Raw genomic sequence first — 27,500 nt, 5'->3', positions numbered from 1 at the left:
TCATGAAAAATCGTTTAAACATCTACATTCTTTAAAATAAAACATTTACAAAATTTTCTCCATCATTTTTAATAATTATATATATAATATAATAAAATATATTTTATAAATATATACATTTTCGTGTTTTTTATTTTTCTTTTTTATCAAGATTGACAATTGATTCATAGACTGTATCACGTTATTATTTGCATTCATTATTTAAATAGAACTTGACGAATTGAAATCGCATTTATTTTCAAATGATGTTTGTCTATTATTATTATTATTATTATTATATATATAATATATAATATAATATATAATGTTATATATATATATATATAATAATAAAAATAAATAATAACGTAGTACAGTTTACGAATTAATTGTCGATCTTAATAAAAAAAAAAAAAAAAAAAAAAAAAAAAGACAAAAAAATTCGTTTTCAATTAATATTTATATTAATTATATATATAATAAACAATATATATATACAATAAATAAAATATCATTTGAAAATAAATGAGAATCCAATTCGTTATGTTCTATCTAAACTATGAATGCAAATAATAAAGTGATACAATCTATGAATTGATTGTCTGTCTTTATATATATACGAAAAAAAAAAACGAAAAAAGAAAAAAAGCGAAACAGAAAAAAGAAAAGAAGATGTACCTTCACACATTGTCACTTATTCGAAACTGTATTATTTAACATTCATATAGAGTTCAATGATTGAGAGAAACTTTCACGGTTGAAAATCTCGCCAATCTCAGAGGACTAAGAAATAGAAGACACACTGAAGATTACACTCTATTGCAATAATAATAGGGCCCTACGAATAAGAGGACAAGCCAAAACAAAAAGTTTCTATTGTGACGCCTACATTCAACCAACGTACGAATATATATATATATATATATATATATATATATGTATATATATATATGTATATATATATATTCTCGCAGTTCGATTGTACTCATTGGCTAAGGACACTTTTAGAAACGCTTAGAGATTCGCACGATGATCGAAGAAACCCGGAAGAGAGTCTTCAACGAAAGAATCCAATGGCGAACGAGGCATCTACGATCGAAATTTTGCTCACGCGCGTTCACTAACATACGAGAGCATACACGAGATCACACGATTACAAAACACACACGTACATATGCATGCATACCCGGTTAGACACACACGTAGACACATACATACACACACGTAGTAGAAAAGAATAGACACATTTACATAGAGAACCACACGAAACAATCACTAGGGGATTAGAAGGCAAACTGCCGAGAGGAGCAACCAGTTCAGGCAGCCAGTAGAGAGACGACTGGTTTTGTTAACTTGACTCATAGACTACACACCGCACGAACAGAGGCTGAGGTCCAGCATGACTCCCCACCAGATACACGATTCTAGGCGAATGTTCTCTCTCTCTCTCTCTCTCTCTCTCTCTCTCTCTCTCTCTCTCTCTCTCTCTCTCTTTCTTCCTCTCTCACCCTCCTTCTCTCTCTCCAGCTCTTTACACACACATACACACACGCGCGCGTGCTTGCTTTCTTACAGTCTAAGCTCAGTATCGTGCAAGAGCATATATATGAGATTACTCGCGAGTGTAGCACGCTGCTTGCCATGGAAAACACTTTCTGTCCTTCATTTGCTAATATATATATATATATATATATATATATATATATATATATATATATATATATATATATATATATATATAGACGTATGTGTATTTATAAACACATATGTATTTCTATGTGCCTTCTTTTCTCGCTTTTCTGTGAGTTCCTCTTATATACTTGTAATATTTTATATTAGATACGTACGTATTTATCTATGTATTTATCTATGTATTTATGTATGTATTTATCTATGTAGTTATGTATGTATATATGTCATACTTTACGTACGTAGTTTTTATATCATAAAATAGAATGTTTAAAGATTTATATAAGAATCGAATCTTACGCGATTCAACGAATTATCTTTTTTAATAACTTTTCTTTTATGAATTAATCATTTTCTTACACGATCGAAACGATATTGTAAAGAGAGATATCTTCATTTGAATTTCATTAGAATTTTCGCATTTTTTCTATTTTTCTTTTCTTTTCTTTCTCTTTTATTTTTTTTTTTTTTTAATATTTAATTATCATAAAACGTTTATCATAAAAACGATGCGGTATTTAACGTATTTTACATTCCCAATTTAAAGGATAATTAAGTATTAATAGTCCTTATATATTCGTAAATACGAATTATTTGTTTTTTTAGTACTTCGAAAATCGAAATAAATTACTATTGAACGAGCTCAAACTTGATCGAACATTTCGACGATTCGTATAAAATAACAAATAAAAATATTATCTTCTCAAGGATAGGGAAAAAAAAATACAAAAAAAAATAAAAAAAGTAAAAAAAGAAACAAATGAAAGATTAATACTCGTATGAAAAGCTTTGTATTAAAACTGGATAGAATCACGATTGAACAATGATGGTGAATCGACAAAATTGAGACGTGCTGCAAGATTAATACAAAAATAAAAAAATAAATAAATAAATAAATAAAATAACAGAACGATAAATTCTACGTTATCGGAGAAGCCTTAAGAATTAATGCGGTCGTTCGGATATAAGAGGAATTATTCCGATGTAATATTCGTAATATAATGTAAGCGTGTTAGGGGGAATCGCATGTTATCGAAGGGTAAAGATAATGAAGGTGTAAAACGCTATCGTTCGCTTCGTCCTTCGTGCAATAGACGAGAAAACGTAAATCGTAAAAGACGTACCATATATTAGTGTTCTGTCGGTTCAGATTTTTTCACTTTGCTATCTTGTCTCTCTCTCTCTCTCTCTTTTTCTCTCTCTTTCTTATCCGGTTATCAGGCGAAAGGAAACAGGAGAAAAAAGGAGAGACAGAGAGAGAGAGAGAGAGAGAGAGAGAGAGAGAGAGAGAAAGAGAGAGAGAGACAGAGAGAAAGAGAGAGAGAGAGAAATATCGGATTCTTTGACCCACAATACGAAGAGAAAATGAGTAATACCACGAGTTAGAAGAGGAACGTTATATGGCATCGCTAACTCTTGCACGGAATGGTAGACGTATATTGATTCAAAGGGGTCGGGGAAAAGGGGAAGGGGGTGGGTGGGGAGGAGCGGCAAACGTTGTTTACAACGACTATCTCTGCCCTCTCCTTCGAAGCGAACCCATTAATCGTGGATCGTTTGCGATATTTTAATCGGCCGGTATTCCCTTTTCACACCGAGGTCAAATACCTCGGTAAACTTAGTTGTCGTCTCTCTATGGTCCTTTTCTTTTTTTTTTTGTTCTTTTTTTCTTTTCTCTTTTTTTCTTCTTTTCTTTCCTCCTTTCTTCGCGCCCTCTCCACCCTCGCCACCATCATTGCTCTCATATATAAGTACAAATCTTCGATACGAAAAAGAGAATTAATGAATCAGGAGGAAAAAACTCCTAACGAATGTGAATTGTCCCATCTATTCTTTTCTTTTCCTTTTATCTTCTCTCTTTTCTTTTCTTTTTTTCTTTTTTTTTTTTGTTAATCATCATTTCGATCATTCTTACTTTTATTTGATACTATTATTATATTATTTTTTATGAAAATATATTTCATGTATTTATATATAATTATATTTTACTTATATATATACATATACACATATATATATATATATATATATATATATATGTATGTATGTATACAATATTGTATGAAGAATTTCATAATAAAAACTTCCTTACATTGCTTATAGTTACAAAAGAAAGGAAAAAAAAGAAAGAAAAAAGAAAGAAATTATATAATCACTGTATCTTATAAATTGAATCAACAAACTGATCTACGTTTTGAAAATAAACTTTTCTCAAGAAATACGAAAGAAAAAAGGAACGTTGATTGACGGCGAGAGTGAGAGCGAGAGCGAGAGCGAGAGCGAGAGAGAGAGAGAGAGAGAGAGAGAGAGAGAGAGAGAGGGAGGGAGAGATTAAGTTTCTAATTTTCTTTCTACCTGACCAAAAAAAGAAAAAAAGAAAGAAAAAAAAGGAAAAAAAAAAAGAAAGAAAAAGTAAAAGAAAGAAAAGAAAAAAAAAATTATATGTATCGAATCTCGATCGATCGATCTTCGTAACTTCTCGAAATTGCATCCTTGAGTGTCGAGCAGACTCTCCCTCCATTGAATTACTAGAGAAATACAGAAATAGTTCGACGAGTATGTATACGTGCTTGTGTAAAAGAAAGAAAGAAAGAAAGAAAGAAAGAAAGAAAGAAAGAAAGAAAGAAAGAAAGAAAGAAAGAGAGAGAAAGAGAAAGAGAGAGGGGAGGAAAGGGGTGGAGAGTACGGATGGGAGGGAAGAGGAGGGAAACGGTGGAAAATACGAGAGACGAGAGTTACGAGTTACGCCGGAAAACGGTGGATTATGTGTGTTTTAGGCCCTCCGCATCCCCCTCTCCATCCACATTTCAAAGCCACGGAGTTATGTTTGAGCACGAAAAGTAAACTTCGACTTGGTGGCGACGCGCGAGCCGCTTTGTACGGATTAGAAGGCGCCCGTGCCACTGCCGCCGCCTCCGACGACGACGACGACGACGACGCCGATGCCGCCGCCGCCATCGCCATTCGCCATCACCACCACCGCCACCACTGCCGCCGCCGCCGTTACCGCCACCACCACCGTTGCTGACGCCGTCGTATCCAACATTCTCCTTTGTTCCGCAGAAGAAATTGATTCTCTTCCAACGAATTTCTTTGTAACGAAGAGGGAGAGAAAGAGAGAGAGAGAAAAGGAAAGAGAGAGAGAGAGAGAGAGAGAGAGAGAGAGAAAGAAAGAGAGAGATACATGACAGAACTCTATGGCATTTCGTTTCGAACAAAGAAGAAAAAGAAAAAATGTGTATGTGTGTGTGTGTGTTCATTTCTGTTCGCTTTAAGAATTCAAAATTAAAAAATAAAAGAAAAGGATATATAAAATAATATTTATCAATAATATTTATGTAGGTGAACATTGAGTTATAAATATTTAAATGTTTTACTATTATTATTATTATTATTATTATTATTATTATTATTATTATTATTATTATCATTATTATTATTATTATTATTAATGTTATTATTGTTATTGTTAGTATTACCATTTTAAATTGTACGGAATTGCAATCTATTGAATAATTATAAAGAGATTTATGTTCATTTATAAAATAATGTTAATATAATTAAGTCGATTAAAACAATCATTATGTAATAATACATAACGATTGTTTTAATTGACTTAACGATGTGTTTAGAATAATTAGGATATTAAATTCGTCAACGTGCTTGTCTCTTCCTCTTGTATGAAAATGGCGAGTGAAAAAAGTTCGAGATCCTCTCTACGGAGTGCTGTTATAGTAAAGTGGAAACCGCCTTTCGACGTTGGTAAATCCGTGGAAAAACTGGCCTGCTCGGCATGCAACAGGTAGGAAAGATCGCATTCGCGAATACAGTCCACGGATCACTGTGCTACGCCGGAGCCAAACTAACGAGTTTCCGCTTTTTTCCGAGAAGTACTGGCCAAAAAAGCTACGTCTGGGATAAAATTCTTTACCACTTTAGAGATAGATAGGTAGAGGTATGAACGACATACACAAATACACATACATATGCATGCATGCATGCACGCATGCACACACACACACATATGAATAAAGATTAGAATACGAGTTCGTTGTGCATTAATGTCACGATATATTTAAACTCGGTAGAGAACAACGCGTTTTTCCATCCGTTATAAATTTAACAAATCGTGGGTGCAAAAAGAAAAAAAAAAGAAAAAGAAAAAAAATAAAATAAAGAGAAAAAAAGAAAAGAGGAAAGAAATAAAAAATAAATAAATAAAAGGAAGAGAGATATTATTTTCGCGAGGTTTGTTCCACATTCCCCGGGCATTATCTTTTTCAACGTTAATCGTAGCAATTAATTTTGATTCTTTTCAAAAGAATTGTGTTATATTTCGTTGGAAATATAAATTGTACGACAGAAATTGCATTCCTCTTTACTGTCGTAAACGTGATGGTTATACGAATAAATAAAATAACGCGAACGTTTACGACTTAATTTCAAAAGTTGTAACAGAATTAATAGAAGAAATGGACGAGGGAGGAAAATCTGTTCGATTTTATATGAAATGTTGCGATAATAAAAAAATTTAACTGATACATCTATTTCTTATAACTTAGGTACATACATAGGTAAACTATGTATCTAATGCAATGCCAACCGATATATAATTTATTAAACGTCATTCCAGATGATATTTAAATCGATAGGAAAAATCTATCGAATCCTTCTTACGAGATAAGTCGTAACAAAGAAAATTTCTCTTGGTCTACTCATATTGAACTGATTTCTTTACTAAAATGTGATAATAATTCACTTTATAAGATCGACGACAGGTTGATACCTTTTTCGAAAATTTATTATGACAACAACTAGGACGTTGTTGTTCGTGCAGAAAAAGAGAGAAAGAGAAAGAGAGAGAAAAGAAAAAGAAAATGAGAGAGAAAGAAAGAGAAAGAAAGAGAGAGAGAGAAAGAAAGAGAGAGAAAAGAAAATGAGAGAGAAAGAGAAAGAAGTGGAAACGATATCGTGCGAACTGGATAAACCTGTGCCTGTGTAATAGCAGGGTTTCACGTTTTATATATATATATATATATATATATATATATATATATATATATATATATATATATGTGTGCGTGTGTGTGTGCGTGCGTGTGCGTGTGTGTGTGTACTTACGAAACCTCGTTTCTCTATTACCTCTGATCCATACATCGATACTATCCTCGTATCTTCAATTAGCTTTAACGGACAAAGTACAACATTCTCGAGAGTTGTGCTCGTTGATCGAAGTCTCAAGCGTAACGAAGAAAAATGTAAAATCGAAGTAGCGTGAAGTAGACGAGGAAAAGACAATAAAGAAAAAAGAGAAGAGAGAGAGAGAGAGAGAGAGAGAGAGAGAGAGAGAGAGAGAGAGAGATGAGAAAAGAGAAAAAAGAATAGAACGCAACGAAGAAATAAAGGTTAATCTCGGGAAACTTCGATAAGAAATTATTGTTGGATAAGAAAAAAAATTTTTTAAATAAAGGAAAAAAAAGGGGGGAAAAAATATCCGATGGAAAGAAAGAAAAAGAAAATGAAGAAAAAGAAGAAAAATTAAAGTCCTACTACGTCGATCGAAATGAAATGGTGGTCTGTGAGAAATGCATCGGAAGAGAAAACTCAGACTCGTCGTTGATTCGCTGTGGTGTGGCAAGCGATGAAATCGACAGAGGCAAACACAGAAAGAGATGAAGACGGGTATAATATAGGGGGGCGGGGTAGGAGAGAGAGAGAGTAAGAAGAGGGGAGAGAAAGAGAGGAAGAGAGTTCAGGGACCGTCTAAGCGTATGCGACTCGTCGCATGATTATGGTCCCATTCATGTGCGACCAGTTCGGTTCGTTTCACTCGTCTTCGTGTCGATGTCGTACCATACCACTGTTTGCAACTTCATAAAACGATAGAGATAGAGATAGAGATAGAGATAGAGATAGAGAGAGAGAGAGACAAAGAGAAAGGGATGATGAATAAACAAGCTTTTTATATATTTCAAAAGAATATAACGAGTCCTTTTGTGTTTTCTTTTTTTTTTCTCCATTAACATTTAAGGTCCTCGTATATCCATCAATGTAAAACGTAAGACATAAGATATAATACGTAAGATGTAAGATGTAAGATGTAAGATGTAATACGTAAGATGGTAAGAATTACAATTTTATGAAATTTTTCTCTCGTTACGGATTACGTCTTGTAAAATGTAGAAGGCATTAGTCGACTCCGATTAATCGATTTCCTTGTATTTATGTATTATGTATTTACGTATATATTACGTCGATGAGTGTGCGAAGAAATTTTTAATATCATAAAAAAAAAAGAAAGAAAAAAAAATTACTTCTTTCTAATATACCCGATGACTTTCAGTGTTTTATGTATTTAATCTATATTATCAAGATATACACGTGATTTAATCATGGTATTTTATATATCGATAGAGAAAATCTTATGAAGGACGGAGAACGATAGTAAAATCGTTAATAGGTTAAAATATAGAACGTTTTTATCTATCTTGAGAAATAAATCTTTATTAATCGTAGAACTTTTATCTTCGATGTAATTATTACATCGTTTCTCTTTCATTTTTTTTTTCTTTTTTTTTTTCTTTATAGAGAAGAATAATAAAAAGAAAAAAAAACGAACAAACGAATGAACAAAAAAAGGGGGGGGAAAGGAGAAAAGAATGAAATTAGAAGAATAACAATACAAAAAAAAAACAATAAATAAATAAATAAATAAGAAAGAAAAAAAAAGAAAACAGAAAGAGAGAATATATAACATGTCCGCGTATAAACTTTCTACCGGTACTGTACCGGTTTTAAAGGACTGCCTTAGTCAGGGACAAAGATGGAGGAACCAACGTAGGATGAGGAGGAAGAGGAAGAGGTGGAGGAGGAGGAAGAGGTGGAAAAGAAGGAGAAGGAGGAGGAGGAGGAGGAGGAAGAGAGGTGACTACTCTTACCGTGCTGCTGAGAGCCAGGTATACACGTAGCGTACCGGACGTTACTCACCGAGAAGTGTGTGCGTGGAGTATGAAGTTAATATGAGAAAGAGAGAAAGAGGGAGGAGAGAAAGGAGAAGAGGAGGAGGAGGAGGAGAAAAAAGAAAAACGGAAATAGGAAGAGGAGGAAAGGAAAGAAGAGGTGGAGGAAGTACTGCGTTGGCCATCGAAGAGCAAACTGTCCAGACTGCCTGCCGCTATCGGCAACGTAATACTATTTGCAATAGAGATAGATAGAAAAAGAGAAAGAATGAGAGAGAGAGAGAGAGAGAGATACAGGAAAAAAAAGAGAAAGGGAGGGGAGGAGAGAGAATATGAAAAGGATAGGAATGAAGATTTATAGTGAATGTAGAGTTTGAGAGAAATAAAAGAGGAGAAGGATAGGCAGGATCCGTTCGACAGGATAGAATGAACGGAACGATATTGTTGTTCCAACATCCCCAATCACCAACATCCTCTATCTTGCTTTTTTGACTCTTTTGTACCTTCTATATCGCGATTATACGTATTGGAAGAGATCGCGATTTTTATCTTCTTCTCTACTTTGCTTCAATAAACATACATATATATGTGTATAAGTATGTATGTTGTATTGTATTGTTTGTATGTATGTATGTATGTATATATGTATATATATATGTATGTATATATGTATATATGTATGTATATATATATATGTATATATGTATGTATTCAGTAGATAAACCTTTTTTCTGTTACCTTTACGATTGGATGTTATAACTCGATTGTGCATATATCTTGTCTCTTTTATCAAATACAGGAATAAATCGATGAAAATTTAAAGTTATGAGATTGAATGAGCACGATCATTGACGGTTATCCATCTATGTATGTGTGTATTATCCGTCTATCTATGTATATATTATATATGTATGTGTATATTAAATATATATATATATATATATATATATATATATATTTTAATTAACACTTTGATGTGACGAAATGAACATTATCGATATTATATTGGGCTCTATAATTTTTTATCTTTCATATATATATATATATATATATATATATATATATATATATATATATATATATATATATTGTATTGTAGAATAAAAAATATGATATGTATCTGATTATATTTATTAAATTTTATTTTTTCATTTCGTTTTTTGTATTCTTTGTTCTATTTTTCCTTTTTATAGAATAAAATGTAACGTTAAATAAATCTATAAAATACACAGACACACACAGTGATAAAAAAAGAGAAGTATTTACATATTGTAAAAGAAACTAATAGCAGATTATTTTGTGGAGAATTAGAACGTGATCAGAAAATTAGAATGTTCTCTAATTGTAAAGTAGGGTAAAGGAACGTAAGTATAAGTACTCGTGGCCGAGAATGAAATTGGCGAGACTGTCTGTCGCCTTTGGCAACGTGCGCCTCGCGCACGTGTCTTCGGGACGAGAAGTATGTACTTACGATCCCATGAGTAGTCACTAACGTCAATAGAAATGTCGTGCGGCGTACATGTTTTTCCGAGAAGTGCCACGCGATGATCATTTTCGTCTAATCTGCTTATCTACCGTTATAAAAAGTAAAAAAAAAAAAGAAAAAAAAACGAAATTATAGAACTAACTACTACGCTTTACACACGAGAATATTAAATACGACGACAGGAAAAGAAGAAAAAAAATGAAAAGATAAAAAAAAAAATTAAACGATCGACAAGATCGTTGAATTCTTTCATAGCATCGACAATCGAATCAAAGGAATTTCTTTTCTTCTTCTTTCTTTTTACTGTTAACATATACAAAACTCTATAATAAAAGTGTTCATAAAATAAAAAAAAGGAATATACTTCCATATGAAATCATTAGTTGATTATGAAGACACTTTTAAATTACTAACATCATATTTATGTTTTAGAAGATATCAATTGGCATTTAAAAGATGACAATTACTATCGCTAATGTCAGCTTTAATTGAAGTCGATGGTAATGATTATAAATCGTCGGTTGATATATACATATATATATATATATATACAAATATGTATATACATATGCATTTATATTACATATATATATATATATATATATATATATATATATATATATACGTATATATATGTATATACGCGCTACACGCATACTAGTGCATCTGAATGCAAAATATGTTTCTTTCACAACGAACTCAAGAACAAGCTATCTCATAAAAAGAGAAAAAGAGAAAATTAGTAGTCGCGCGCCTACGGGTTCTTTTGCGCTTAAAGATAAATGAATATCAGTTCGCGCGCGCGCGAGAAAGAGAAAAAGAGAGAGATATATCCGTATATCACCCGAGCTTGGTTAAATAAATAACAGCAAAAGTAGAAACGACAAATATTCGTATGGCGCGTCACGATTCTCTAAAGGAAAATATTTTTATGGTTTTAACCTAAGTCAGTCAGTCAGTCAGTCAGTCAGTCAGTCAGTCAGTCAGTCAGTCAGTCAGTCAGTCAGTCAGTCAGTCGGTCGGTCGGTCGGTCGGTCGGTCGGTCGGTCGGTCGGTCGGTCGGTCGGTCGGTCAGTTAGTCGGTCGGTCAGTTAGTCAGTCAGTCAGTCAGTTAGTCAGTCAGTCAGTTAGTCAGTCAGTCAGTTAGTCAGTCAGTCAGTTAGTCAGTCAGTCAGTCAGTCAGTCAGTCAGTCAGTCAGTCAGTCAGTCAGCCAGGCACCTAACCAACAACCAACCAACCAACAACCAACTAACCAAACAATCAAACAACGAACCAACCAGCTAGCTAGCTAGGAGGTAGATAGATAGGTAGGAGTGGTGTGTTTAGAAAGTTGAATGAATTAAGCGTGCCTACCTGCTGTTGCCGCTGCTTATGATTATTACAACGACTACCCACGTGTTACACGCTCACGTTTAAAGAAGAGAACGAATTTAAAGTCCCCTGCCGTTAAAATCCGGTTTCGTTCTCTCCTGTTTGGTATATCACGTCTATGTACGGTATTTATGTACATACATATATATGTATGTACGTATATACATAAGATAAATACTTCCATCCAATCTCTTTTTCTCTTCATCCCCCTCGTACTTACCTAAAAAACAAAAAGAGAATAAATTTCAATTAGATATTATCGACGCTCTATTAGCAAGGAGAAATAGAAGGTGGAGGAAAAAGAGACCTCCATATAATATAAACTTATGATACACGATTTTAATAAAACCGACGTGCCGGATTGCAAATGAATTTATTTAAGCGGCAGGTTAATTGAGTTATACTGAAAGGCTTTACCGATTAATCCTATTACGTATAAAAATATTATAAATAATATAACATTAATTATATTTATACCTTTCATCGATATCACCGTAGTGTGATAATATTACAAAAACATTGTTTTTCAATGGTTTATCTTTAAATAATTCAGAAAAAATCCGAAACTATCTGACGTATCAGATAAATCTAAGAAAGAGAAGGAAGTAGTGATGATAGTGATGGTGTTGGTGGTGGTAGTGGTAGTGATACCAAAGCAAGACCCGTAAAAGGGGTGGAGGACATGGAAGGGATGGAATAGCTGCCGCGATAACGGACAGAACCGTCGATCCAACTACACTCGTAAAGCTGGACATTTAACGATGGCGATTTAACTGCCGTACCGAACGCACACAAACGCACACAAACGCACACACACACATACACGTAAACACGCACGCACGCGCGCACACACACACAAACGCTCACATAAACACATACATACATATACATATAGTCTCTCTCTCTCTCTCTCTCTCTCTCTCTCTCTCTCTCTCTCTACCCCTCTCCCTCTCTATATCTCTATCTATCTATCTATCTATCTATCTATCTATCTATCTATCTATCTATCTATCTATCTATCTATATATCTCTGTCTTTCACTAGGCTACCGCCACCGCCGCAGCACAATAATAATTATGGCCTCGGCTACGATTGTTTATGGAGCGGCCGTTAAATTACCGCCGGTTGACGTTACACGACATTTTGGTGGCTGCTTTCGTCGTCCCTCGAAATCGTTATTCGCCGTTCTTGGATAATGATTCTCGCGAATCTATCGATCCAATTATTTTTTTGCGTCAATCGAACTTGCAAGGAAAAAAGAAAGAAAGTAAAATAGATAGATAGATAGATAGATAGATGAATGGGTGGGTGATTGGATAGATGCATGATATTTCTTTTTTAGAACTACGAAAGAAAAACGAAAGAAAAGAAAAAAAAGAAAAAAAAAAAGAGAGAAAAGTCTTGTCGTTCTCTTCCTTCGTAAAGTGCGAAGTGCACGCGAAGCGGAATTTTTCCGCGAATCTTCATCAACGAATATGTATACGAGGAGTCTCCTAAGAAGACTGACGTCATCGGCTGACGATTACATCTCTGTTTTTTTTTTCTTTTTGCATCCTCCCTTTACACTTAGTGCCTTTTTAGTTGATTACTTTAGTTGATACGTTTAGTTGATCGTAATATTCGTCTGAAAATTTCTAATACTTTGTAGTAATCTTCATATTTTTTTTTCTGTTTTTGGTCATTTTGATCTTGCATGGAAGTTCGCCCGACGATCAATAAATTTTTTTTTATATTTGAACAATTTGTTTAATCATTATATAATAAAGTATAATATTAAAGTAACGAACGCTCTTCAATATCTGATACTCCGTATATTTTATTTCATTTTATCGGCATGAATTTAATTTGTTGTTTTATATTCGAAGTTTTTAATTTTTCTTTCTTTTCTTTTTTTAAATAGACCTAAATTATATACATAAATATATATATATATATATATAATTAATATTACAGTATAATTATATTAATAGGTATAAATAATATATCAGAACTACCTCACATTATACAATACACACGTACAATGTAAATTGTACAATATTATACAATTGTATTTTATATATTATAATTGTTACTATTATTATATAATTATATAATAGTACAAACAAAAAAAAAGAAAAGAAAGAAAAAAAGAATTATAATATTAATAAATAAAGATATACGAAAACGTTAAAACATTACATGAACATCGAAACGAGATGTAAAATTATCAGATCAAAGTGATCAAATACGATATATAATTTAAAACGATTTCACCATTATTCTGTACCTTATATCTTTCACCACTGATTTTTCTCTTTGTGATCAAAACCTTCCTATCCATGGATCTATCATATTCTACTACTAGATCGCGTATTTAATACATCCTTTAAACGTTCGAATGGATAATTTAAAGTCTTCCTTAAAGAAAAGAACAGATCAGCTGATTCGTTCCTATCTCATTCCACTCCGTTGTATGTAATGTAGTTCCGTTTGATGTTGCTTACTCTTAAACCGATGAAGAGTATCATTGACTTACCTATACGGAACTATCGTTTTAACGCTAAGGTATTTTCCAGCTTCCTCGTTAAAGATTACAGAAGATGCAAACAATCTTTGATAACTGGTCACTCGACACCCAAGGCGTCAAGTATTTTAACGAGAACGCGCGATCATCGTACCTCGACTATCTTTCTCACCCTCTTTCTCTTCCTCTTCTCCTCATTCCGCCGCCCCTCTGTCTCTTTTTCTTTCTCCCTTTGGTTAAATGAGTCACGCAATCCCAATTCTAACGTAAGTACTTACGTATCTTTGTGCACATGATACTTAGATATGAATGTCCTTTTCCTAAAGTTACGCATTACATTTTGTTTGTAAATTTTAACACGAAATGATCGGTACGACGCGTTAACTCCGTTCGAACGTTGAATATTATATATGATATATTCGGTTTTCGATTTGATAGAATATGATAAATCAGTGGATTGGAACGTTTGGATCATTAAACAAAAAAAAAAATAACCAAATTAATAGTGAAAAAAATAAGATACGATGAAATTGTATGAATATATATATATCGTATTTAATCATTTCAATAATGATAATTTTACATCTTTTGTTTTAGTTCAAGAATGAGCTAAAAATAGTATTAGGATCTAATCCGTGTTAATCTATATTCTTAAGCGGAGTTATTCGTTTTAGAAAATATCTAGTTATGGTGATTCCATTTTTAATTAACGATCATACAAAAGAGAGAGAGAGAGAGAGAGAGAGAGAGAGAGAGAGAGAGAAAGAGAGAGATGGATTAATTTTCACGATCGGTTAACTCTCTTTACGTCGGGAACTATGATTAAATGATGTAGCACGATAATTTTTTGTTTTTTTCTTTGTTATTATTTTATTTATTTATTTATTTATTTTAAATATTTAATGGAATCATTGTTAATATTAGAAAGTAAATGGAAGAAAAAGTGAAGGAATAAATTGACATCACGTTTCGATGACATTCCGTAATTGACACTCACGGTCAGATATCAAATGTGAAAATTAATTGTGTTAATCGACAAATGAGTTTATATCTGGCCCATAAATCATCATTTCGTAATCGTTAGGCTTAATTTAAGAAGTAAATTGATTCTCACGACTAAAAAGAAAGGGAAAGAAAAAAATCCAGGAAAAAAAGCAAAGGAACAAAAGAAAGAAAGAAAGAGAGAGAGAGGGAGAGAGAGAGAGAGAGAGAGAGAGAGAGAGAGAGAGAGAGAGAGTGAATGAAAATGATAAGAAAAAGAAAAGAAAAAGAAATCACATGATGCGTGTTCAAAATGACAATTGCGTTTTAAGGAGAAGGTCGATCGAATTTCCGTTAGGGAAGATGGGCGTTAACTGAATTGGCCACGAGCTTCCGTATAATTGGGAACAATTCATAAATTTATTGCGACAGACAACAACACACAGCCGGGACGACCCTTTTCTCTCTCTTTCTCTCTTTCTCTCTCTCTCTCTCTCTCTCTCTCTCTCGTTTGTTCACGCTCCCCTCTTTGTTCACTCACCCTTCTTGTTTCTTCTCTCGTTCAACGAACGACCCTCCGACGCTTTTCTTCGAGGGATGGAATCATTGCTCGAGTAGTGAGAAAGAAAGAAAACGAGATAAAGAAAGACAGAGAGACAGATTGATAGAAAGAGGGGGAGAGTGGGGAGGAAATAAAGAAAAGCTCTGTATTATTGGAGGTGAAGTAGGCAAGTACGAACGATAGAAGAGGAAAAGGTAATAAGAGGGTAAGAAAAAGGCAGTACCAACTTGGACGCATTAAAAATTTAATAACTCCCTCTTTTGCCCGATCGGTCAGTCGGTAAAATAGATACCTTCTTGCACTTCCAATTCCATATAATTGACAGTTTACTACGTTGATTGATATAATTATAAAGGGAAACATATTTGCGGTTACGGAAGGTGAATTAAAAAGAATTCCACGCCCTCTTATTTCTCTCTCCCCCTCTTCCCACCTCATCCCCTACGATCACCCCCTCCGCCCTTTTCCTTTCTTTTATTCGTGTAATGCAACATGCGAATGATACATGTTTCGTTTTACATTTAGCGAGAATTTACTTTTACGTAAATACTTCGAACCAAAAAAATTTCAATAAAGACGATCAAATTGATGAATTATTTTTCGAATGTACGAAAACAGAAACAGAAACAGAAATTCATAAATAAAAATAGGAAGGACGATCAATGGTAATATATACTAACAAAAAATACAAAGAACCAAGATCAATTAGGATCTTTTTTCTTTTTTATTTTTGATAATCAATATACAAATCTATTCTGTTTCACGGAGTAATGATTAAATCGTGTTGCATGGAAATTGGCTCGAGACGAAAGTACCTTAAAATTAGATTCACGAATAAAAAATAAAAAGAAAAAAAAACTCGTCGCAAGGAGATATCTAAATAAATTTTAATCTTTTCAATGCCACGAATCTTCGCAAAAATCCGATCGAGAAATGTCAAAAGCGGCGCGATTTCATTATCTTCTTTACTGCTTTATCTTTTTTTTTTCATATTAAAAACAGTAAAAATATATTGTCTCATTAAATTTATCGTTATTTTGTTATTTCAAAGCATACGAGTAGTAAAAATATTATTATTCTATAAATGGTAACGGTATGATTCTATAAATGGCGTATAGAGAAAAAATCCGAGTATGTAATCAATTTGATTTTAGTCGACCGATTGATTGAGCGTTTTTAAGCACTGAACAAGAGCCTGATTTCATTTCATGTGAAAAATAAGTGTTGCAGCAGTTTAGGGGCATTTTTTTCAAAACAAAATATTTTTCTTTTACATTTTTTGTTTCAAAAGATCCCTGAAGGGATCAAAGGTCAAATCCTTTCGCGATCGGAAACGATACGAGCTCGTGAATTTCACCAAAACTGAAGAATATATATATATATATATATATATATATATATATATATATATCATTTGAAATGTCAACTCGCTATATATTCTGACGTGTCGCGGCACATCATCTATTGAGATATGATTATAACTATTCAATGTATATTATGTACATTATCATATCGAAAATATTTAATAGTTCGTTTTCGTCGAAATCGTAAACAAAAACGTATACAATACACATACATACATACGTAATAAATGAATGTTTCGATCACGTCGATTGGTTTCATCGAAAGGTTTAATATATACATTGATAAAACCATACTGAAAGTTTCACATAGTCCGCATATATATGTCTATCATTTATAAACGATTAAATATAGTAGAACAAATTGTAATTTTGTCTTCTTTTCGTTCCCCCCATTTTTTTTTATAATTCATACTTTCGATACGTTCGTTCTTAGATCTAATTTTACCATTACTTTTGATATTTAATTGCTTTTTAAACATTATCGATGTTTTTTGAGATACAAGATAGATAGTAGGATCCCATTAGTCGTCTTTCTCTTACCATTTCGAGTTTCCAACGAATTATATCTCACACGAACGTACATACGTATTCTTCATCTTCGTCTTGACCCTTGCCAAGACGCCCACTCTCTCTTTCTCTCTCTCTCACTCTCTCTCTCTCTCTCGTTCTCCCTCCCTCTCGCTCTCCTACCCTCTCTCTTTTGTGAGGCTCCCTTCGCACAGCAGTAACTGCCATAAATTCGTCTTCTTGTTGATCTACGGAAGTTTTACGACTTCGTATGGCTGGTATACCAATAAACGAAAAGCTCAGGCGGCCACGTTCGTCCCACCGATGGAGAATCCTCGAAATCGTCAGCGTGACCTCGAGAAGCTTTCGAACTTACAACGAATTCCTACAAGAATTATATATATATATATATATATATATATATATATATATATATATAATTCCTACAATATATATCATATGGATTTCTCTTTCGTCGTTATATAATCAACTATTCGTCGTTACATAATCAATTTTTATTCTACTTAAATAGAAATACCTTTCAAGGGTGTTTATATAGTCGAAAGGATTTCACAAAACATTTCCAACAACATGACGATACGACGAAAAGCAAAGAGGATGGGGGAAAAATTATAAGTGAGTATAAGAGAATCGACGAAAGACTAGAAATCGTGGAATACCGTGGATGGATAACCGTGGCTCGTTACCGAGATAATGGCCGACAAAGTCATAAATTTCTACGAGATGCACGTTGCGCCGGTATCACGTCAAATCTCGACGATTCAAGCGCACCCACACACAAGTACACACAAACACATACACATATATACATTATATATAACCGCGTGCATCTCTCTCTCTCTCTCTCTCTCTCTCTGTCTCTCTCTCATTTACTCACTCACTCACTCACTCTCTTCGTATGCATGCATGTATGTGTATATCAGTACTGCGATTTCATACGTATGTATATATAAACAGATGAATCGAGCGACTGCAAATGTCGCGCACGGGCAAAAAGAGGGGGTGGCGAGGAGGAACGCGAATGTAATAGGAGTAGGCAATGCTCGAAATTTCAGCAATTTCCATGCCGACATCAACAAGGATTTCTTTCACGATTGCTCCGTCAACTACAAGCATCGAACGAACGAGAAGAGATTAAAATCATTTTAATTCTATCTATTTCTGGTCGCATCGATCAATGACCGCGAGCGTTCGCGGTGGACCGAATACGTGCAATTGATATATATATATATATATATATATATATATAAAATAAACATTACGTGTACAGGAAATATTATTTCGTTTTGGTTATTTGCAGAGTTATACACGCGTTTTTCGATACTCCTGTTTTGGACATAAAACTATGTACACGCGCGCGCGCATACACAGAGATATCATATGTTAACATATAGTATTTCTTTTTTTTTTTATCGAAAATTCGAATAATAATTGAATACGAATAATGAAAGAGAGAAAGTTGCTTCGCTCGTGACATCGATGTAAAAAGTCATATGTATCTATCTATCTATCTATATATATATGTATGTATAAAGGTTTAAAAAAAGACGCCTAATAAAATTTCCCGAGCGAGATGCCGTAAATCTTGTTAACGAACATAAAAGGAGGGCAAAAAAGAAAAAGGGAAAGAGAGAAAAAAAGAGAAAGATAGAAAAGAGAGAGAGAGAGAGAGAGAGAGAGAGAGAGAGAGAGAGAGAAAGAGAGAGAAAGAGAGAGAAAGAGAAAATGTCTTCGTAGAAAGGCAGTAGTGTTACCAAAACGAGAAGGGAAGCAATCAGAAAGAGAGAGGGACAAAGAGAGAGAGAGAGAGAGAGAGAGAGAGAGAGAGAGAGAGAGAGAGAGAGAGAGAGAGAGAGAGAGAGAGAGAGAGAGAGAGAGTTAGTAACGACATATCCTCCAATCCTGAAGGTTTTCGTCGTCGGCCCCTTCGTCGACGCTTTTCGGGGGTGAGCCTCCCCTAGTTGTACCAACGGAATATACAGTACACGGAGCATGTAACGTCCTACTGTCAGGCTACCCTAGTCGTAGTCACAAACACATTCTCACACACATACATACATATATATACATATATATACATATATATACATATATATATACCCTGAAACGTAGACGTACATTTATAGGAACGTAGTAGGTAGAGGTAGCGCGAACGCAGAAGGCGGAGGTCTGCCCTATGATTTGTAGCAGTGCTATAATGCTTCAACTACCCGACGCAACGGTACGTTCTGACTCACCCCCTCGTACCCTATCGTATGCTCCCTTTCGTTCACCAGAGAGAGCTTGCTTGGTTTCAACCCTCCTTCTCTTTGTTCCTCATTACTATCCTACCTCGTACTCTCATAGGAGGATGTCGTACGGTTGAGACGCGCGAAAATAGCCTTTTCCTTCGTATCTAATTCGTTCTAATACTATCATAGCACTATGTACTATATGTCTATGTAATATTGGGAGTAGTTGTAGTAGTAGTAGTTAAACTAGACAGTGGTTTACTAATATATTAATTATACAAGGAAGTAGATCTGATATTTCATTAATTCTCTATTATGAATACATACATACATACATACATACATACATGCATACATACATACATGCATACATACATACATACATACATACATACATACATACATACATACATACATACATACATGCATACATACATGCATACATACATGCATACATACATGCATACATACATACATACATACATACATGCATACATACATACATACATACATACATACATACATACATACATACATACATACATACATACATACATACATACATACATACATACATACATACATACATACATACATACATACATACATACATACATACATACATACATACATACATACATACATACATACATACATACATACATACATACATACATACATACATACATACATACATACATACATACATACATACATACATACATACATACATACATACATACATACATACATACATACATACATACATACATACATACATACATACATACATACATACATACATACATACATACATACATACATACATACATACATACATACATACATACATACATACATACATACATACATACATACATACATACATACATACATACATACATACATACATACATACATACATACATACATACATACATACATACATACATACATACATACATACATACATACATACATACATACGTACGTACGTACATAATATATTGTTCTATGTAGTAGAGATTAATTCCTAATCATTAATAATTATTGATAAATATACTATTATATTTTAAAACGTAAAATAATAATGCAATAATAAGAAAAAGCAAACAGCAGAGAATTGAAATATCATAAACTAATGACATTTAATATTTATATTTATTCTTCTTCTTCTATTCATTTTCTATTGTAAAAGTGTCAGACTACACACGTATAAACGATCTAAACTTTCAACGAATCGTATTTCGATCCTTTCCATTACTACGATCGATTAAATCTTATTGAACGAACGTACGCAACACAATGCGATTGCAAGAAATTAATTAACGACAAGATTAATTCGTTAGCACGCAAACTACTCAACCAGATTAGATGGAAGAAACTGGATTAGGATGAATGTTTAATAAATAAAGGGAAAATGCATCGGGGAAACGTGGTAATAGACGATTCAGAATTCTCTTACGTTGTTTGTCTCCTATTCTTACTTCGTCGAACCCTTGTATTCTACCCTTCCCCTCTCAATCTCCCGCATCGTCTCCTTTCTCTCTTATATTACTTACATAACACTATTATACTATCAACGTTATCCTGTTTTGTCGGTAAAACGCGAAATCATATATGTGTAAATATTTTACACGCGTAATCTTATTCACCCATGACAATTCGTAGCGAATAACTACGATTAATAGATTTTACTAACGTGGGGGGGGGGGTTAAGAAAGATGTTTAGGAGGAAGAAATGATAATGAAGAAAAAAAAAAAAATACCCAACTGTTAGCAAGATAGTAAATTTTCTTTCGTGCGAGAATGTGCCGTTAAAGGTCTTACGATCGATTTACAATTTTATGATTTTTCTGAGAAATTAACTTTCTTTCCACTACTAGCGACAGACAATTAAATCGATACGATGTTAGGTTGGCTTGAAATTTTCATTGCGTTTATTTATACACCTTTTTTTTCTTTCTTTTTTTCTTTTCTTTTTTTTCTTTCGATAAAGAAATTACATTTATAAAGGACGTTTTACGGTAGTTCGAAACAAGTATCGGAAACAATTTTTCTAAAAATCATTTTTTCATTAATCATTCGAAATTCGTAAGTATTCTCAGATGTTAAATATTTCTATATACATATATATAATTCTGCCAATATGTGTATGTGGGTATTTAAACATATACATATTAAGTCATATCATAAATAATGCGGAATTTTTTTTATTGATCAAAATAAATGAAGCAATATTATATATATATATATATATATATATATATATATATATATATATCTGTGTATGTGTGTTTGTGTGCACATACTTACATATTTATCGCGTAATTTGTAAGCATAATTAATATCGCATAATTGTTTTATTAGAATCAGCAAAGCGTCAAACGAATTTTTCATATGTGAATTTAACAGTGAAAAAAAATAAAAAAAAAAATAAAAAAAACGTTATCACAAAAGTGTCGAAAGAGCATTTAAGCTATATTCCCCTTTGGGAATTTCGCCAGGGCAACACTGCTAAAACAGCAATAAATAAAATATGCAATATTTATGATCAAGGTACTATAAGCGTAAGCCAAAGCCAAAGTGGATTTCAGCGCTTTTCGTTCCGTGAACTATAGACTCGAGGAACAAAGGTCAGGACACCATTGAGTTTTTTTATGATAAAAATGTAATCTTTGTGGATGGGATTTTTGAAAATTTAATATTAAGATGGAAAGAACAAGTTCTAAATGATACTTACAAAAATATTTTGTATCAAAGTTGAATATATTTTTTATCCTTTACATTATTTTAAAGCTTGTTCTATAAAAATCGCATTGCTTTTTGGATAACCCGATATATAGAGATTTAAAGGAAAATATATAAATATTTCACATGTTGCTTTGATATATCTCTGTGTGTATACCGTGTCCTATTTGAAGTTACGTACGCAATTATTTTTCAAACAACTCTTTTCAAAAAATATTTCAAATAAAAATTATCCTGTTTCCGGCAGGGGATACAGTGAAATTGAGGATGAGGAAAAGATCTTATGGTGGTCACAAATTTTTTCTAGGTGGACGTATTTCCAAGATTTCAAGGTGACCTTTATTTTCTTTTCTCTTTTCTTTTTCGAAACTCATTCCGAAAGGAATTCATTGACTACAACATTTCGGTGTTTCGAGGTAATATAAGTTTCGAAAAAAAAAAAGAAAAAAGAGAAAAAAAACAAAGATCACCTTGAAATTCAGTAAAAGCAGATCTACCTAAAGTGGATATTTGTCAGCCATTATAGAATGTCCCTTGCCCCCGCTCCTAACCACGAAACGGGATAAATTTTATTTGAAGCATTTCTTGAAACGTTTTATAATTTGAAAAATAATTACGTGCGTAACTTCATCCTGTAATAACAGGACACCGTGTATATATATATATATATATATATATATATATATTAATGTGTGTGTATGTGTGTGTGCGCATATATACTTATATATAGTTATAATGGATAGAAAAGGAGAAAAATGATAAATAAGATATTCAAATTAAATATAATTTAAACGAATTAAAATATTTTTATTCGATTTTTTATTTGAAATTTATGATGGAATATTATTAACCTAAAACTTATAATTATACTAGTTTGTATCTTAAAAGCGCTTAAAAAAAACTGAGAGAAATTCGCGAGTAATTTCGAATCGAGAATAAGTTAACCATTGGCACGTTTTAAGACGAGGGTAAGATCGTACTAGAAAGGGGAAATGAAAGGCGCGAGAAAGAGAGATAGAGATAGATAGATAGATAGATAGATAGAAAGAGAGAGAGAGAGAGAGAGAGAGAGAGAGAGAGAGAGAGTCACCGGCAGGAGCATTAAAGCGTTTCAATTATTTGATCGGCCGATAGAATTATACGCGTCGAAGCGGATTTGGGATCGGTTGATGTAGGAGGAGGAAGAGAAGGCGGAGGTGGAGGAGGTAGAGTGAGACGAAACGTAGAAAGGAAGAACGTAAAAAGTATTTCTTTCCGTGAGGAACGATGAATGGGATAGAATCGGAAGGAGGATGGGAGGCATGGTGAGAGAGTAAGTGAAAAAGAGAAAGAGAAAGAGAAAGAGAAAGAGAAAGAGAAAGAGAGAGAGAGAGAGAGAGAGAGTGAGAGAGAGAGAGGGAGTGAGGGAGGGAGAGAAAGAGAGGAAGAGGGAAGGGGGATCGAAAAGGCACAAAAGCCGATCAAGAGAACCCCGTGCCGAAGATTATATATACATATATATAAGCTGTTGGAAATTACCCTACTCGTGACTACTCCTTTCTTCTCCTACAATCTATCCATCCATCCATTTCCTTTCTCTGTTCGACTCTTCGAGACTTTCTTTCGATATTAAAAAAAAAAAAAAAAAAAAAAAAAAAGAAAAAAGAAAAAAAAAGAAAAGAAAAGAAAAACTGGGAAAAGTAAGAAAATAGTTTTCGTTAAATTTAATACGAAACCATTAGAAAATTTCATCGCATATCTTGAACATAATGTAAACTCGTAAAAGATGATAGACATTGTTCGCAATTGAATTGAGATCGAATTGGGTCTCATAAATCATAATTTAAACGTCGCGTTATTTGAATATCGTTTTATTTATTTATTTTTTTTTCTGTTTTTCTTTTTTACATAAATAATTCCAAATGAATGTAGTAACAAGCGTTAATACGTTTAATAAAATTTCGAAATCGTACAGAAAACGATATCGCATATTTCAATTCGATATTTGATTACTTATCGATGCGTTAAATAAAACGTACGAGCATATTACGTGCGAGCATATATTAACAAAATGTAAATATTGACTTAAAAAAAAAAAAAAAAGAAAAAAGAAAAAAAAGAAAAAAAGAAAAAAAAAGAAAAAAACAGAAAAAAAAGAAAAAATAATAACAAAAAAAAGAACGAACGTGTAAGTTTTTTTTTTCTTTTTTCTTCTTTCTTCTTTTCACGAATAAGTTCACGAATTTATAAAAAAATATAAGTAAAAATATGCTCCGTTGAATGACCCCGAAATATCGTGCGACTACACGTTAGCAATTCATTTATTTACGGTCAGGCAGGACTTTTTCAAAGCTCGTTAGCCCACCGTTCGACCATTCATAAATTAGCGTAAACGTTCAAGTCAGATGGACGGAGTGGGTGTGGGGTGGAGGAATGAAGGGGGTGTGTTAGGGTGGAGTTTTAGTGAGAGAAACGAAGCTTTCGGAAAATGTTAGGTATCCTTGAGGTAAGGTGTAGTCGTAGTAGTAGTAGAGTACTAGTAGTAGTAGTAGTAGTACTCTAGCAGTAGTAGTAGTAGAGTACTAGTAGTGGTAGTAGTAGTAGTGGTGGTAGTAGTAGTGGCAATAGTAGTAGTAGAGTAGTAGTAATAGCGGAAGGAGAAAGATAGAGAGAAAGAGAGAGAGAGAAAAAGAGAGACCGCACAGTTTTCTTTTTTTTTTCTTCTTGTGCTAATTAGGAGAGCAGCTCCAAAGTCACGTAATTAATGGCTATTTCTCTGTCCTTTCGGCCGTGTGTACGACGCGTGCTTTTGCTCGCTCGTTTGAGACTTAGGAAAGGGAAAAGGATAGCAAAGAGGAAAGAGGAGAAGGAGGAGGAGATGGAAAAGGAGAAGAAGGAGGTACTGCAAGTAGTAGTTTTTATCTATCTTTCAGATCATAGAAATCTGGTGAACGGCTAAACCGTACTGAATTGCATAATTTTTTTATTCGATAATGCTGATCGATCTGGTCACTAATTAAACCCGATTAAATCGACAAATGCCCTGGTGCGCAACTATTTGACAAACGTTTTAGATTTCTAGTTGATTTTAACTATCTACGATTGGTGATCGCATTATTAAGTCGCGAATTGTATTATTCATTCTTAATTTTTTCTTCTTTCTTTTCTCCCTCCCTCCCACCCTGCCCCCTCTCTCCCATCCTCTCTCTCTCTCTCTTTCTTTCCTTTTTCCCCTCGAAACGGTTTCATTTAAATTCGAATGAACGAATTAATTACGCAGCACAACATCGTCTTTCTCCCTTTCTTTAAAAAAAAAAAGGAAAAAAAAAAAGAAAAAAAAACCATTTAATTTTTTTAAAGAAATCAAAAAAAAAAAAAGAAAAGAATAGAAAAGAATAGAAAAAGAAGAAGAAAGAAAGGAAACGCTGATTTGTAATTAGACAAAAGAAAAGATGCTCAAAAAAAGAAAAGAAGGCGGTACGGATAAGAAATAATTCGAGACTTGAATTGAGACCGTCGTAAGTATTATTTCCGACTCGTCTTCTTTCACCGATGGTAAGAGGTAAGTGGTAAAGGTAAAGCAAGCAACCAAGCAAGCAAGCAAAGTGTATTAAAGGCGAAGTATAAAAGTTCAGCGGCGCGCGAATTTACGAGGCGCGTGCGAGCCCGAGATAAATATCTTACGGCTCGCTACTCTTCCCGCTATATCTTTTGACCCTACTCAAGAGAAAGAGAACGAGAGAGAAAGAGAGAAAGAGAGAGAGGGGGGAAGAGGGAGAGATACAAAACGCACGCATACACACATACACGAATCACGGAATGGAAAAGTTGTTGCTGTCGCATTCGTTTCACCTTCGTTCTCGCACCTTGCGTGAGTACAAGTATTTTTTAACAGCCAAACGAGCGAAAGTGTCTCTTTTAAAAAAATAAAAACAAAAAAGAAAAAAGAAGAAAGAATAAAGAAAGAAAAAAGGAATACTTCGACGACAATCTGGATGTACCTATACATTACACGATGCCTTGATTATAGGAAAAAAAAAAGATAGAAAGAAATAGATAGATAGATAGATAGATAGATAGATAGATAAATAGATAGATAGATAGATAGATAGATTGATAGAGAGAGAGAGAGAGAGAGAGAGAAAGAGAGAGAGAGAAATAAGCTTACATTTGTATTAGTCATTTATTTAAAGAGATACAATTAAATAAAATTGATATAGTCGACAGGTGTCGATTATCTTCTTTAGGAAAATAAAAATAGAATGTCTTGTAAATAAGTAAATATATCAAGTCGAGATAACGTACGTTATTTAGATATCACAATGATGAAACGGGAATAATATGCGAAGAAGAAACGATATTTAAATATATCAATATTTATTCCGAAATATTCAATTTGTGGTTAAACTACCTATTATAATTTCTTGAAATGATTTACGGGGAAGTAATCAAGATACAATCCGATAATTATTATAATATATAATCTATAATCTATAATATATATATATATATATATATATATATATATATATATATTCAAAGTGAATTTTAAATAACACTTACATTATTATACGTATATACGAATGCACGAAGGAGCTATTGGTTGCATTGCACATTATCGTGGAATAATATGAATTATGAATAAAAAAATGAAAAAAAAAAAAATAATTGATCGTACGTTGCGATTGCGATTATCGATAGATAGGGTTGAATTAAGTATGTAGTTGACGACTAAACAACGAAGTGAAAAATGTGATGACCCATCGGACGATATTTTATCATCATTTCCAAGTATATATTCTCCCCACTTCTCTCTCTCTCCCTCTCTCTCTCTCTTTCTCTCTATATTTTTCTTTCATTCTCTGAATTCGTTTACGTGTTGCATCGACACGAGAGAGAATACATAGGACATCGCGAGAACGACATCACACATCTTCGCGTTCGTGTATGTGTGCCACGTATGCACGTGCCTACGAGAAGAGAGCAAATGACGAGAGTAGAAATAGGAAAAAAAGAGCGAACAAGCGAGCAAGTGAGTGTGTGTGTGTGTGTATGAGAGAAAGAGAGGGAGAGAGAGAGAGATATGAGAAAAAGGGAAAGAGAAGAACCCGTTACT

General features: G+C 33.3%; 1 protein-coding gene across 16 annotated transcripts in view; it reads right to left on the bottom strand.

Moving 5' to 3' along the window:
* LOC124427513 (transcription factor 12) overlaps nucleotides 1–27,500 on the bottom strand; it is a 146,702-nt gene that overhangs the window by 39,051 nt on the left and 80,151 nt on the right. For 2 of the 16 annotated variants that reach the window (XM_046970524.1, XM_046970522.1), the window contains exon 1: nucleotides 658–791. The exons of 13 other annotated variants lie outside the window; for them this stretch is intronic. The gene's annotated coding sequence lies outside the window, so the exon portion shown is untranslated. Of the gene's footprint in view, nucleotides 1–657; nucleotides 793–27,500 lie in introns of those variants that run through there. One more of the 16 variants, XM_046970521.1, reaches the window with a different exon arrangement.

The sequence above is a fragment of the Vespa crabro genome, chromosome 10, assembly GCF_910589235.1.
Source record: "Vespa crabro chromosome 10, iyVesCrab1.2, whole genome shotgun sequence".
In the NCBI taxonomy this organism is placed as follows: Eukaryota; Metazoa; Arthropoda; class Insecta; order Hymenoptera; family Vespidae; genus Vespa; species Vespa crabro.
The sequence above is the reverse complement of the archived record's forward strand: the minus strand, read 5'-3'. Positions and strand labels throughout refer to the sequence as shown.